Below are 13,929 nucleotides of genomic sequence, written 5' to 3'. Positions count from 1 at the left end.
ATATTACAGGGATGGCACGCATGGACAAGCACATTGTTTCATGTCACTTTGTCCATGAAACCAATTGCAGTGAATAAACACACAAATCATGCACTTTACCTCATTTTGTAAACTTTGTAAACATCCCTGGTGTAAACATATAAGTAGACAGAACATAAAAGTATGAGACATATTAAGTATTCCTTGAAACAAAGTACACACTACCACATAGTGTGCTGTCATAAGGCACGTGGTGGATAGAATAAGAGTAATGCAAATCGGAATAGTGCATAGGAAGTAATGTTATGTGCGCAAGATGTAGTACACAGCAGTATTAGATATCAGCAGTTGTAGTATGAGAAGTATTTACAGTTAAAAAAAAGGTACTCTTGATATTATCGTGATATAAGAATGCAACCCCTCTGGTGATCAGGCTGAGGGTGACAGGGCGAATGTGTGTATTTGGGTCAACGTGCAGTCATCTCCCTGGGACATGACTGTGGCCATGAAAGGGAAACTCACACAGCTTAGATTACATATGTGTCAGATTGATCTAAATGTTTGCCTTCACATTGATTTCCTGTTCCCCCGTCGTGATTGATAAGCTCAGCCGCATTCATCTATTAGTTTTGGTCCCTTTAGAACAACAACTCAAGATGAAAGGGACGAAATGCAGCGAGAGTGTGTGTGTGTGTGTGTGTGTGTGTGTGTGTGTGTGTGTGTTTGTGTGCTCGGAGGCAGCTGCCTGTCTGCCATTGTCTAGACAGAATCATGTGCCTGCATACTGAGAAAGGAGGTGACACACTGAAAGCTGCCTGCGTTGATAATTCTCGTCAACACTCATTTGCTGTGACCAGAAAAAGTTAGTCGCTGCGGAACTTTCCCAAAAAATTAAAGCGGTTCAGGGATTTTTAAAGCGTAGATCGGCTTTTCAGCATAAAACACTCAACCGATGAACCAGCATTGAGTTAAGGGGATTATGATTATAAGGCTCGCGAAGTATCCAGTACAATACTATCGAGTGTGTGCATTCCCCACTGTGTCGTCTTTGGGTGTTTTCCTCCATGCGAGGCAGAACTGATGTCATAAACCGCTCATTATTCACTGTATATAAAAAACAGACTTTCAGTGTTTCTGCATGAAAAGTCTGACACACTTTCCCCCTGCATCTCGTCTCCATCTTTAATGGAATCACCGCGCAAGCCTTCCCCCCCAACCAGCCCCCATAAGGCCTTGCTGTCTGTGCGCCCTCTGGTTATGACTGTGCCCCCGCTATAATGGTTCTCCCCTTATCTGACGCGCAGTTATGCAAATATTAGGTTCCGCCTGCGTATCTGGTGACAGGAGATTCTCTCACTCTTCCCTCTCTGCCTGATTATGCAGCGATAGACTCGCTCGGCCTGGAATAGACTTCTCGCGTATAATCGTGATTAGACATATCTCGCGTTCGCAGCGATGTAAAACCCACCGCCGCCCGGGCTGCATTGTCCGCATCCGCGTTTCTGCTTGTGGGCAGGACAAGCTGATGGACAGTCAGAAGCAGGCGGGACATTCTTTTCATTCCACTGGCTCAGATATTCCACGTAAAATGTTTTTCGCTACGTTTGCTAATGATGACCTCCTTACAGCTGAGCTAACATTCAGGCAACGTGACAATTGTATTGTCCTTGCTCTGATTAATGGAATTACGTACATTTAAAAACACTGACCCCAGGCAGAGCTCAGTTTAAGTCCCCTGACAGACAGTCAACAGTCAGGTTCTAATGCACAGTGACACATGTCATGGAGACTGACTGGAACCTCAATGAAGATGAAAAAGACAAATCACTCCAGATGCTGCTGCATTCGACCGGATGAGGTTAACTGACAGAAAGTGACATCTTGTCATATGCTAACTGTAAAATTGATTTACACAAAAACATGACAAAGCAATTTTGATTTTTGAGTTAAATCCACTTATTCACACTATAAAGTAAAATGATCATCACATGAATGTTCAAACTTCATGACCTAATCTGTTTTGGCTACAGGCTAATAACACAGCAATTAGAAAGTTGGAGGGAACATGCTAATGAACATGTGGAGTCATGTCTCTGGCCACATGACAAATGTAGTCCAAACCTAAATCTCTTTTTAGCTCAGTTTTCCTCTCCTCCAGTGACTGTTTGGATTCTCTCGCACTGTACAAAATCAAAAGTGCTTTGAGCCTGTGATCTGTGGAGTGTAGCTGCAGTTCGAGGTCCCCGCCCATTCTGCCCCTGTCAGACCAATCAGGAGTCAGTCTCATCTGTCAATCATGATGTCTCAGCCTGTTTTTTTTTTTTTGCATCATAGCATCAAACATAACAGATGAGCACTTCAGCGTATATCATTGTGATTGAAATGACAACAAAAGTGATGTTATATATATATATATATATATATATTATAATAACATATATAAATATAGTAATTTAAAGGCATGGTGCTGTCCATGGTGCTTAAGATATTGCCTCCATTGAATACACTGTATACCAATTGGCTGCTGTCCATGGTGCTGAAAAGTCTTCCCAAGCTAAAGCATGTAAGCTTTATATATTTATATTGAAATAAATGTAACTGTGTATGTATGATTATATATGATGGACGTCAGTCACAAACAATATCAGTGTGAATGGTTCAATGTTGTGTTTACATGAAAATATTGCAAAGCATCAACGTTCTTTTGGAAATTGTAAATTTGATTTTAATCTTACTTGAACTATACTTATCTACATTAAAAAGCAGAAGCATTGGCCACAAATTATTTTACATATAATATACATTTTGGGGAAAGTTTCAACAATGTGCAGTTCACAGACCCACAAGGGGAAAGGGTTGCATAGCATCTTAATATTGACAACCTTCTGATTACTGGTTGTAGATCAGGTTACATCAGGTGTGACTAGTTGTTTAGATGAAGCGCTCATGAGGCCTGAGTTGTTCGGGTGGTGCCAAGCGATGCCGCCGACAGCCAGAATGAAAGAAGTAGGTGAGAAGTTAAATAACAACCAGCCCAAACACACACACACACACACACACACACAGAGGCGCACACATTCCCAGCGCTCGCACACATACACACAAACTCCATCTCCCTGAGGGGTAGTGATCTGTGACTCCTCAATGTTCCATGCACATCAGAGATGACAGCAAACACAACACGGCCAGCGCTCCAGTCTGAGGTTCCACATGATCACACACAGCAGCACTGTACAGCAAAACAAGATACAACCACAGTGTGTAGAGACGAGGAAACAGACCAGGACCGCCACTGGATCCAACACATGTGGAGTGTCCAAATACAGTTTGTGGTTTGTCTTCTTTGGAAACATCAGCTTCGCCTCAGAGTTAAATAAAACACCTGTTCCAGATCTTCAGGCTGTTTTCACACCTCTTTGTTTGCACCGGACCTTCACACTTTTCAGTCTGAACCGAAGTAACAGGTATGAAACGTTCCCCGGATCACAGTGGGGACCGACGGACCAACATCACTCCATACACAGAAAGTGGTCTCTGATCAAACTGAACCATGATTCCATTTGTCTGGAATTTGAAAACACTTCACCCATCAATTGCAGGAGGTGATGACAGCATTTACCAATCGGAGAAGGTGCTCAGGCTAGCAGGGTTGCTAATATATTATTCAAATAGATTGAGTGATATATTGATTGATTGATGAAATGTAGACACTATAAGAAAGACATTAAGACATTGCCCTAGTTTGTATTATCCAGTTATACTACTACAGCTCTCTGGGAAGTTGAACTTAATTTGAACCTGCTACTGTTAGAAACAAAGTAAATATGCTCAATTAAGTAAAGAGAGAAATGTGTTTACTATTTGTGGGGTGGAAAAACACTACGATGTTCAAGGGGATTCAGTTAAAAGAACAAAACTGTGCCATATTACTGTTTTAGAGAGATCGTAAATCAAACGCATAAATTCTGCATTTTGAATAAAAACTTTGATTTATGCCATTTTTTTTTCTATTTATCATAGAAAATCACTGGAACCCAAGGATTCTGGCATTTAGATCAATTTTTCATAGATCACCACTCTGGCTCGGGTTTGATGGTGAGCATAAATTTGTGTCAGGGCGCTTTTATAAAACAGTCCCTGTGATACTCATTACGATGTAAGAGGCACGCTGCGATGCTGAATGCTAAAGGAGATGTGAATTTACACTTCATTCCGGGCTGATTTTTATGGAAGACAGTGGGCGAAGTTATTCTCCACAGATATGATCAAGTGTTTCATGAAACTCCTTTCGTGTGCGATTTCAGCGCAGGTCCCAGATGTAAATGTGTACATTTATATCTCTATAATTTAAAAGCGGAGGCACCACCGCCACCGCTTATTATCAACTGAGGAAGGAGCAGAACAGATTCAATTTGAGGAGAGGTAGTGGATCATGAAGGCATTTCACCATTCGGGAACAAATTTGATATCCGTCTGGAAGTCAGGACCCAGAACTGTAGTGTTGTCTGAAAAAAAAGCAGAATGTTGCTTTATTTGCCGTTTCAACTCCAATTTCACATCATCGCTCAAACTTATTTTGAGATCTTATCACCCTTCTTCTGACTTTTTCCTAAATTCTTTACTCCCACCTTGCCTTTGCCACAAACTAGTGAATTCTCACGGGTCTATTTATACTACCTCAGACCGATTGCATTTAGAGAATTGTATGCAGTAGATTCCCAGTGATGAAGGAAAAGGGCAAACTGATCTTATTTCATTTTCTCTTTTTAGAAGATCTCAGTTTTCGCCTTGACTGTCCTGCTTGTATTTCATTACTTTCTTCACTGCAGTTTGCTGGTAAGAACAGTACAAGGTTGAAATTGTGAAACATTGACAGGGTCTGTTTCAAATCCACCGATAATAATACAGTTATCTGATGTCCGGCCACACTATTTATATTTCCCAACAGTATTTAATGTTATATACAACCGCAGATTTGTAAAATTTTAGACACAGTGAAATATTATGTTTGCTGGTTATGAAGCACAAGAGATTAATATTGTAAATCTACTATCAGTGGATTAAACAGTTTGTTTATGAACCTGAATGTTTGCAAGGACCCACAATCAAGTTTGTAATCAAGTTTTAGCGGGGGGTTGGAACTAGCGTTAGCTGTGCTGATCCTTTCAAATGGTTTTATGAGCATATAGTCAAAACTTTCTGAGAGATTACTGCAACTCATCACATTACGCAGTGATTTGAAGTAGTACTCAAAGTACTCAAATCACAGATGGTACCAAAAACATTACCTGGCAAAGTCTTTCCCCAATCTGCTAAATGCTACGGCTACCGGAACTGAAGCAATCTCACAAACCATGTTTGGAGCTCAGACACACAGATGAGGCATCAATTAAATTACAGAGCTAAATTATCAGTCAGAATCAAAAATCTGCTTTTAACAACTGTAGGGGGGGGGACAACGCTACTGCAGAAAAATGACATTGAAACTACACTTGTTTATATGGTCTGACAACAGATAGCTGTCCTTTTACATCTGTCTCTGTACCGGCCAGTCTGCATTCCTTCTATCAAAGCCACGGCGAGATTTGGAGCGAAGCTTCCGGTTGGCGCGATGCCTGGCAAACGGGGAGAAGTGGAGAAAAGATGGAGCGAGAAGAGACAAGGACGAGTGATAGCGGTGAAGGTACCCGGTGGGAGTCCGATGATGCAAAATGAAAGCATAACAACAGGAGAGAAAGCGGGGAGGGAGAAAAGGAGCGGGTGAGTAAGATGTATTTAACTGTGGGGGTTTGTGTAGGAGTGATGGGAGACCCTGCGGGGCCCTGAGGTAATCTGCAGGTTTCTCCGCTACGTCTCCAGGAACTTCAGGTGTGCTGCGGCAGCGGCGATGTCACGATGGTTGTTTATTTACACAGGTTTAAATACGTGGGCAAAATGTTCCATTGCAGACTTTAACCCTGCGGTCAGCTCTTCACCTCTCCATCTTAAAATGTATCTATTTAAATAGAATCACGCCACTTTTCCCTCCTCTTCCTCTCTGAAACTCACATCCATCTTCTCCGCTCTCTAACTGTGCCGGCTAGCTGCAATAATGAAATATCTTTGCAGCAAACGTCATAAGCAGAGACCTGCGAACACCATCTCTCATTAGGACAAACAATACGTACTGTACAGGCAGCAAGCACCAGCCAAACGTCCTTGGCTGTCTGTCTTCATGCAGTTTAGACTATTTCATCAGACGCTGCTGTGTGAAGCGTGTGTCTGTCTGTGTTGTTGTTTACTCCAATAGTCATACACACTTCGCTTGCAATCTCGTGCAATGGAAAAAGATGTTTGTGTCCTCTGCTGCACTGCGTTAGGTTCCTGTTCTCTCCTTCCCTCGTCTGTTTCTGTTGTTTCAAGAGAGATGCAAAACAATGAGATTCAATCATCCCATGCCTTCTCCTTTTGCAAACAATTAGATTGGGGCTTTGTTTTCTTTCAATTTGATGAGGGAGCCTGACACCAGCTTCTCCACCACAATCCACGCTCGTACATTACGGAGACGGCGGAGCGTGCTCCTGTTAATAGGAATTGACAGAAGCGACTGCAGAAATAACAGGAGCAGACTTTTCTCGGAGTCTCGGGGCCCCACCCAAAACACTGCGTCTCTGCACACACACGGGGCCGCACGCGCACTTACAATCACACCATCGTCAATGCACAACAGCAGTGGGACATCCACAAGACATCCTCATCAATTATGAAGGAGCGCTGAGTACCATCCATTACACCCAATCAGCTGGAGAAATCACTGTTTTACCACCATTAGCATTCCTCTATTCATTAGGACACACACACACACACACACACACAGACAATGCGCCCGATAAGCCGGATGAATATGGAGGAACTAAATAGTTCTCGGAATGCAAAAGAAACCAGTCCCAGTCCCTAGTTTATTCATGACCTGAATAGCATTCTTGCACAAACAAGCCCCGACTAATGTTAATTAAGCAGAAAAGAGGCTCGTTAGAGAGGGAGAGAGAAATGGATTAATCCAAGGACGGCTGGAAGGGAGCGTTCAATTGGAGTTTGAAGTTATAAGAAAAACACCGGCCAACTTTCATGCTGTAAAAAAAGGAAAGAAAAGGATCAAACCATGGGACAGGAGGATAGTTTTAATGAACCACGACAGGGAAAAGCAGATCACGAGACAGTCATATGATTAGTAGAGCTTCCCATTAAAGTCAAAGGTCACCAGAGACCCCTGATCGGACTTTCCATGTCATTTCTTAATGTACCCCCCTGGGGTACCTTTGCCTGGGGCTTCCAAATTCCTTGACACACTCCTGCTCCAGGGTACAGTCTTTCTAGGACGTCCTCTCCGCTCAGTGCAGGCATCTGCACATGCAGCTGCAAACCTGGAACCAAGGATAGTCTGAGTGAGGCCTCATTTGGTCAAACTCTGAGAGAGCATCATCAGTTGTTTGCAAAAGTTAGCCTGCAGTAGCTCAGAGGAATAATATATGTTGTATATTACCTGAATGTTGCGATAACCATGAATGTCCTCCATTCACAAATCTTTCAGTTTCAGATAGTTAGATTGTCTAAAAGGGGGAAAAAAGAAATGAATTGCAGAATATTCATATTTACAAGCCAAATGTGATTTAATAAACATAAATGATTAATCACTTTCTTCTAACATGTCCCTTTTCTTATGAAACCAACATTAACAATTCCAGGCATATTTCAAACAGTGACCAAATAATTAGTCACCACACACCACTGGTCAAACTTGACCGTGCAGAGCTATAACTGCAAACACTGAGAACTGAGAAATATAGTTTAACTGCTTGTGAATTACAAGCTGCTATTTCTCCTTTCAGACTGCATTTGTGATGTAGCTGCATTGTGCTTCATTATGCATGCCATATTGAACCAAACCAATAGGTATCAAATATTCATCGAGACACATTTTGCTGGAGGACACGCCAATCCCCAGCCGGAGCAACAGGGACACAGCGAAGCCAGCGACTCTTGTCAGCGTATCGGCAGCAGAGCGCACACAGAGGTTTAGAAGATTTAGTTCGGCCTGGGAAGCAGCTCGTAGTGCTGCTGCACAAATGACAGTGATTTTGAGATTTTATATATTTTGGGAAACATTTACTGCAACAACCTTTACATGTGAGGAATTCATCCCTCTTTAAGCGACTCTTTGCATCTCCTAGCAACAATGAAAATATCACTGGTTGGTTTTGTGTTATTCTGATGTTCTTTGAGAATAGAGCTGTCGTTAAATCAAAGATCTTCCGCACAAATGTCCGCCGGTGAGACGAGTAGAAAGAGGATCAGCGCTGGAGGTAAATAAAAGCTGATGACAACTCCATCATCACCGCCTTTGTTTCCATCCGTCCACTCCGCCTCTTTCCCTGTGTCTCACAGGAGCATTTGCCTCTTACCCTTGGTCAATCTCACTCTCTTTTATATCCTCTTGTGGGAAATCAACCGCATGCACGTAAACAAAGCAACGCACAGGTGCACGCACGCACGCACGCACGCACGCACGCACGCACGCACGCACGCACGCACACACACACACACACACACACACACACACACACACACACACACACACACACACACACACACACACACACACACAGAGATCTGAAAGAAGCCTCTGTCAGTGCTGCTTTGTCTTTCAGGTGGTAATTAGCAGTCATTGTTGTTTTTCTGCTAATCAGAAATCTCACACACCAATGAGGGTCATTATCTCGCCATCGGGGAAAAGAAAAAACGACCAGCCTGGCTCAGGGAAGATGCAGAGAGACGTGTGTGTGTGTGTGTGTGTGTGTGTGTGTGTGTGAGACGCCATATGTGTTATGATATGATAGAGTTCACAGCCTTATCAAATAAAATGGCAAGATTGGATCTTTTTCAATCTTTTGGATGCAGACGGACTTAATATCAATTATGAGATTCTGTGATTGTCTCTTCCTCTGGCTAATTGCACCTTGAGACTAACAGACACATTGTCTTGAAAAGGCTTTGAGGCTAATACAGCTACAGCGAGAACAAAGATGTGCTGGCAATGGCGTGGTTCAGAGGGTTAAACAAAGCTGAATACAGTCAGAAAGAGAAAAGACGGTGTATAAATAATCCAGTGGCCTCCAACAGGCAGAGAGAACACATTCAATCATTCAGGCCATAATTTTGACAAGAGGGATGTAAAAAATTGAGCTGAGACAGTGTCAAGCTGATTGTAGCTCGGAGAAATTTTAAAAAATGATTTGGTTTTAAAGATGCATTATGAGAGGGCTGAAAGTTACACACACACACACACACACACACACACACACAAATTTCCACCTGGATCGTCTCTGTCATTTCTTCTCTTACCAACAAAACTCTGCACTGTCAGGATAATGTGAAAAACATAATAACATAAAATGCTGAATAGAGGCCATTGTTGTCATTTCCTTTGGAAAATGGTGAAGGCTAAAATAAATAAATGATGACACTGGAGCAAAAGTATAAAGTGATACATGTCAGACAACGTCTGAAAATATATGTTAGACACAACCCAGGGGTGCTGCAAAAAAACAGGTATATGCCAAGGGCCTCGAGCTGAGAGGGGTCCCCAGAGAACGGCTCATTATGTAAGGCCACAATTCTACAACTGGCTACAGGAGACAGCAACAACAACATGGTCAGAAATATATATATACACAGTATAATATAAAGACTACAATATCTGAGGTGGGGGTTGGTTTGGTTTGATGGCCCCCTCAGGTTCCTTTTGCCGTGAGCCCTCAAAAGTCCTTGAAGCCCTCCTGCTAACTCACATGGACACATTAACGGTGCCGGATGCTTGATGTTGATGCGTTCAACACAACAATGTACAACAATTAAGGTTTCCTGCATAGGCAACATGTCGGCTTTCATGCTAAGCTATGCTAGTTGTCTATGCAGTACTACAGGACACAGGCTGCATATTATAATAAGTTAAATTTTCCTTTTGAAGAAGGTTTGTGGGGTTTTTTGGGGGTAAAAATTTGAAAATGTTGTGGATGAGTGGCACAAGTAGAGATGGACTGTAAAGTCAGGGAACATTCAAACTTATTTTACTCAGACCAAAATAAATAAATCGAATGTTTGAGAGCATTAGCGCCAGACAAAGTAAAGATGCAACAAAGGAGAAAATGGTTTCCATAAAACGGTTTATAGTCTCATTTTAAACCCATCAGAAGCTTTTTGACAGCGATCGAAATACGTCAAAGAATAAAGGGCGGCGTTCATATTGACTCGCTAATACCATTCAATTACTTTTATGCAATAATGATGAGATGTCTGAGCTCTGTGATTGAAAGCTCGGGGGTGTGTATATAGACAGTAAGTCAGATATTAAGTGCACCAAACACCCAGCAAGGACACCTCAATTCAGAGGACGACTATACGATAGAAACTCAATGCACCTCTCCCAAGTAAATGTTTAAATCTCTTCCAGTTTGCCACTTTCAGTACACCCCCCCTCGTCCTGTGTGGATAACGTAATATAGAGCAAACAAACTCGAGATGAAGGTTACTGTGGATGGAGCAGCATTCTAGATTATAAAGGGATAAATAAATAATGGAGTCTGAATGAGGCAACAAATTATGCTTAGTCTCCTCAATTCAAATCAATGGTGTTGAATCTATATCGTCGTCCTTGGGATGGAGCGCTGCGGGGCATGATGGTGCACAACAAATTGCTGACTGTCTTATATGGTGTGCTGTGGTCCACTCTGGGGAGCGGGCCTCCCGCTTTAATAGGGTGGTCAAGGTCCCCCCCCATGAACAGAAAGCCAATACAAGAAACTCTGGATTCAGAGGTCAGCAGATCAGGAGCGTTACCCCCCCGCCTCTCGCTAAAGCACCTTCTTTGTCACCGTGTTAAATGCTCAGGTACGCAATCTAGCCATTTCGTATTAGGCACAATTTCTCACTCATTTCCCTCTGTCTTTTTCTTTCTTTCTTTCTGCTTACACCTGCCCACTCCTTTGCTTGCCCCCACAAATAGGGCAGCCCATTGGACGGCGGTATGCGGAGGTCGGCTCGGCCTCGCTTCTCATTCCACCTCTGGAGTGGATTACTAAATGGAAATGACCGCAGGGTTCTCAGGTCCGCCCTGATCAGCTCACAGCTCCCCCTCTCTCTTGCTCTCTCTCTCTCTCTGGCTGTCTCACTTGTTCAGATTGCCAAACCTTCACCAAGTCCCAAAGACCCTCACATACAGCTTCCCAGCCTGTGGTTATTTGCCAGCTGTAGTTGTATCAATATTAGAATCATTCTCTTCCACCGCAGTGCACAATATTCACAGCATTTCTATGTGCGAGATTAAACCTCAGGATTTATTTTTCATCTTAAAGGGGTACTCCAGAGTTTAGTATTGGACTTATAAAGTCAGGGGAGACTTGCAAGAGACAGATTTTTAATATAGAGTGGTCAAAAAGCAGCAGCTGACATGTCCTGACTTTCAGTCCCTGGGCTGAGTCAAGCACTCAAACACACAAGATCCTAAAGTTTCCATAATTCTACATGACACGTATTTCATTATAACCTGGTAAACACCTGAATGATCAAATCTGATAAACGATAAAAGTCGGGCTTGGCTCTGTTTGAAGACTTGGAGAATGCCATTGAAAGAAAAAAAATCAGTGTGAGTGATAATCCATTTTAAAGTATTAATGTTTAATTGCTCTCTTGAATCTGTATTTAAAAGTCAACGTCTGTGTTTCTATATGAATGTAGATGATTGAAGTGATTCCTGCAGCATCTGTCGTCCACAGCTGCTTCAGACTGAATGTAAATGCTGCCGTGTCGTATTTTAAGCTGGTGTGAGCGTACAACTCAGTTGAAGCAAACATAACTTTTGTTTGACAATACTTAAGTGTATTTTCATGATCCCGTCTTTATTAAAGGATAGTGCCACAAATACAATTGTCAGCATTTGAGCTTTGATAGATTCAAGGGAACTGTCATTATTGGGGAATAAAAGGCCCATAAAACTCAAACTATAAAGAAAAACTCAAAAGTATGTGGGTATAGGCGTGTTTCATTTTATTGTATATTGGGCTTTCGGGCCATTCTAATCAGAATGTGTCATCTGAATATCGGTGTCATAATAAAGGTGTCACGTGTGAGATATATGCAGAAGTTTAAAAATCAGTAAATATGTTGAAATAAAAGATAGAAAGAGGATCCGTTCCTCAAATACTGTACTAGTAATTAGGAGCCATGTCATTAATCTTCACGAAGGCAAACACAGGGAGATGTAATTGAGTTGGATCCTATCTAATGGTTTCCATGTTTAGAACATGCACAAGGAGCCATGGGGGGGGGGGTTTGCAGGGTGTGTGTGTGATAAGGGGTGGAGAAGATAGGGGGAGGAGGGAGACGAAGGGTTGAGATAGGGAAGAGGGGAGTAGTTAAAGGAGGGGGGAGAGAGAAAAGAGTGTGGGTGTTCTTTTTCTTTAACTCTTTTTGTGTCAATTGTTTATCCTCACTCATCTTTGTCTCCACCTCTGCTTTGTCTTTGCTCTCCATCTTTTCTTCTTTATGAATCATGTTCTCTAATTGTTGTTGAGTCTTCTTCTCCTCTGGTTCTTGCTGTTTTTTTGTTCTCCTTCCTCCACTGTGACACACTTGCTCTTGCACTTCTCTTTGCTCTTCTTCAGTGAGCACCACCAGGTAGTCTGTGCAGGCTTTCGTGCGAGCCTGCCCTTTTCCTGGAGACTTTTTTTTAAAGCAGTGCATGTTTTTGTCTGAGCTGGTTCTCCACCTGCCTCTGTCCATTTTCCACCTGGTTAACTTCCTTCTTCAGAACCTTGTTTCCCTTTTTCAGAGACTGCATCTTCATGCTTGCAGAGTGGAGGGCGTCTCGGAGCGGCCTGTACAGTGAACTGCAGCTGCTCTGCATTTGACCTGTCCTGCTGTGGGACATCCACACATAGCCTTTACATAAGGTGGCCTGTGATTGAGTTTTAATCTTTGCAACCAGTGTGTTTTGAACAATTAATGTTTATTACTAGGCTGTAAGTATTTTAAAGTGCTTCTAAAATCCAACATGTTCTGTCTGTAGTTAATCTGCCTCAGTGTTCAGCCTCCGCTTCGCAGAATAATGTATAAACTAAAGGACTGTTTTCAGATTCATCTGCTGCAGAGGGAAATAAATATTCCTGTTCTCACTTTAAACTTATCTGAACCATTTCTCAAGTATGATCTCACAACATTTTGTTGCTTTTCAGATTTACAGAAGGTTTTGGATTTTGTAAATCATCATCTTCCTTAGCTTCTTCAAACTGTTAAGATCTCCCATCTCTGGGACATCTTCTCCATCGAGTCGCCACACATGCAGATTAATGACTGAAATAGGTTGTTTGAAATTAATTGTTGGGTTCAATATTTAGGTCTTCTGGAAAAGAGTGAACAGGATCTTCATAATAAATAATAAATGGTGTAGTTAAGGGAAGCAAAAAATTTTAACTCTGATCATGTATTTAAGAAATAATTGTGGTTTATATTTGCCTGAATTAATTTGTCATACTGGAGGTTGTACGTTAGATGATGCTCTTATTTTTGAAACAGTAATAAGATTCTGTCATTCTGCTGTTAGCGCCCTGAGGGGCGTTCTTAACAAGGTTATAATACGTACATGTGACTGTTTCAATGTGTCTGTCTAATTCTGGATTGTGCTGCAGGGATCTGGAGTTGTCGACTAACAAAGAGTGATAAAGTGTTAAACTGAGCTACGTGTTTGTTTTTGTATCTCGGCCTGAAACTGTGTGTGTTGACACAGGACGGGATGTCAATTTGGTTTACAGTAAACAGACATTTCAAGTGTCTTTCTTTTGAGGGCTATAAAGAGCTTGAATCGAGAAACACAATCCATAAAGGAGCCAAAAACATGTGAGGCCATCATGACCTTTG

Source organism: Paralichthys olivaceus, chromosome 22, assembly GCF_024713975.1.
Source record: "Paralichthys olivaceus isolate ysfri-2021 chromosome 22, ASM2471397v2, whole genome shotgun sequence".
In the NCBI taxonomy this organism is placed as follows: domain Eukaryota; kingdom Metazoa; phylum Chordata; class Actinopteri; order Pleuronectiformes; family Paralichthyidae; genus Paralichthys; species Paralichthys olivaceus.
The sequence above is the reverse complement of the archived record's forward strand: the minus strand, read 5'-3'. Positions refer to the sequence as shown.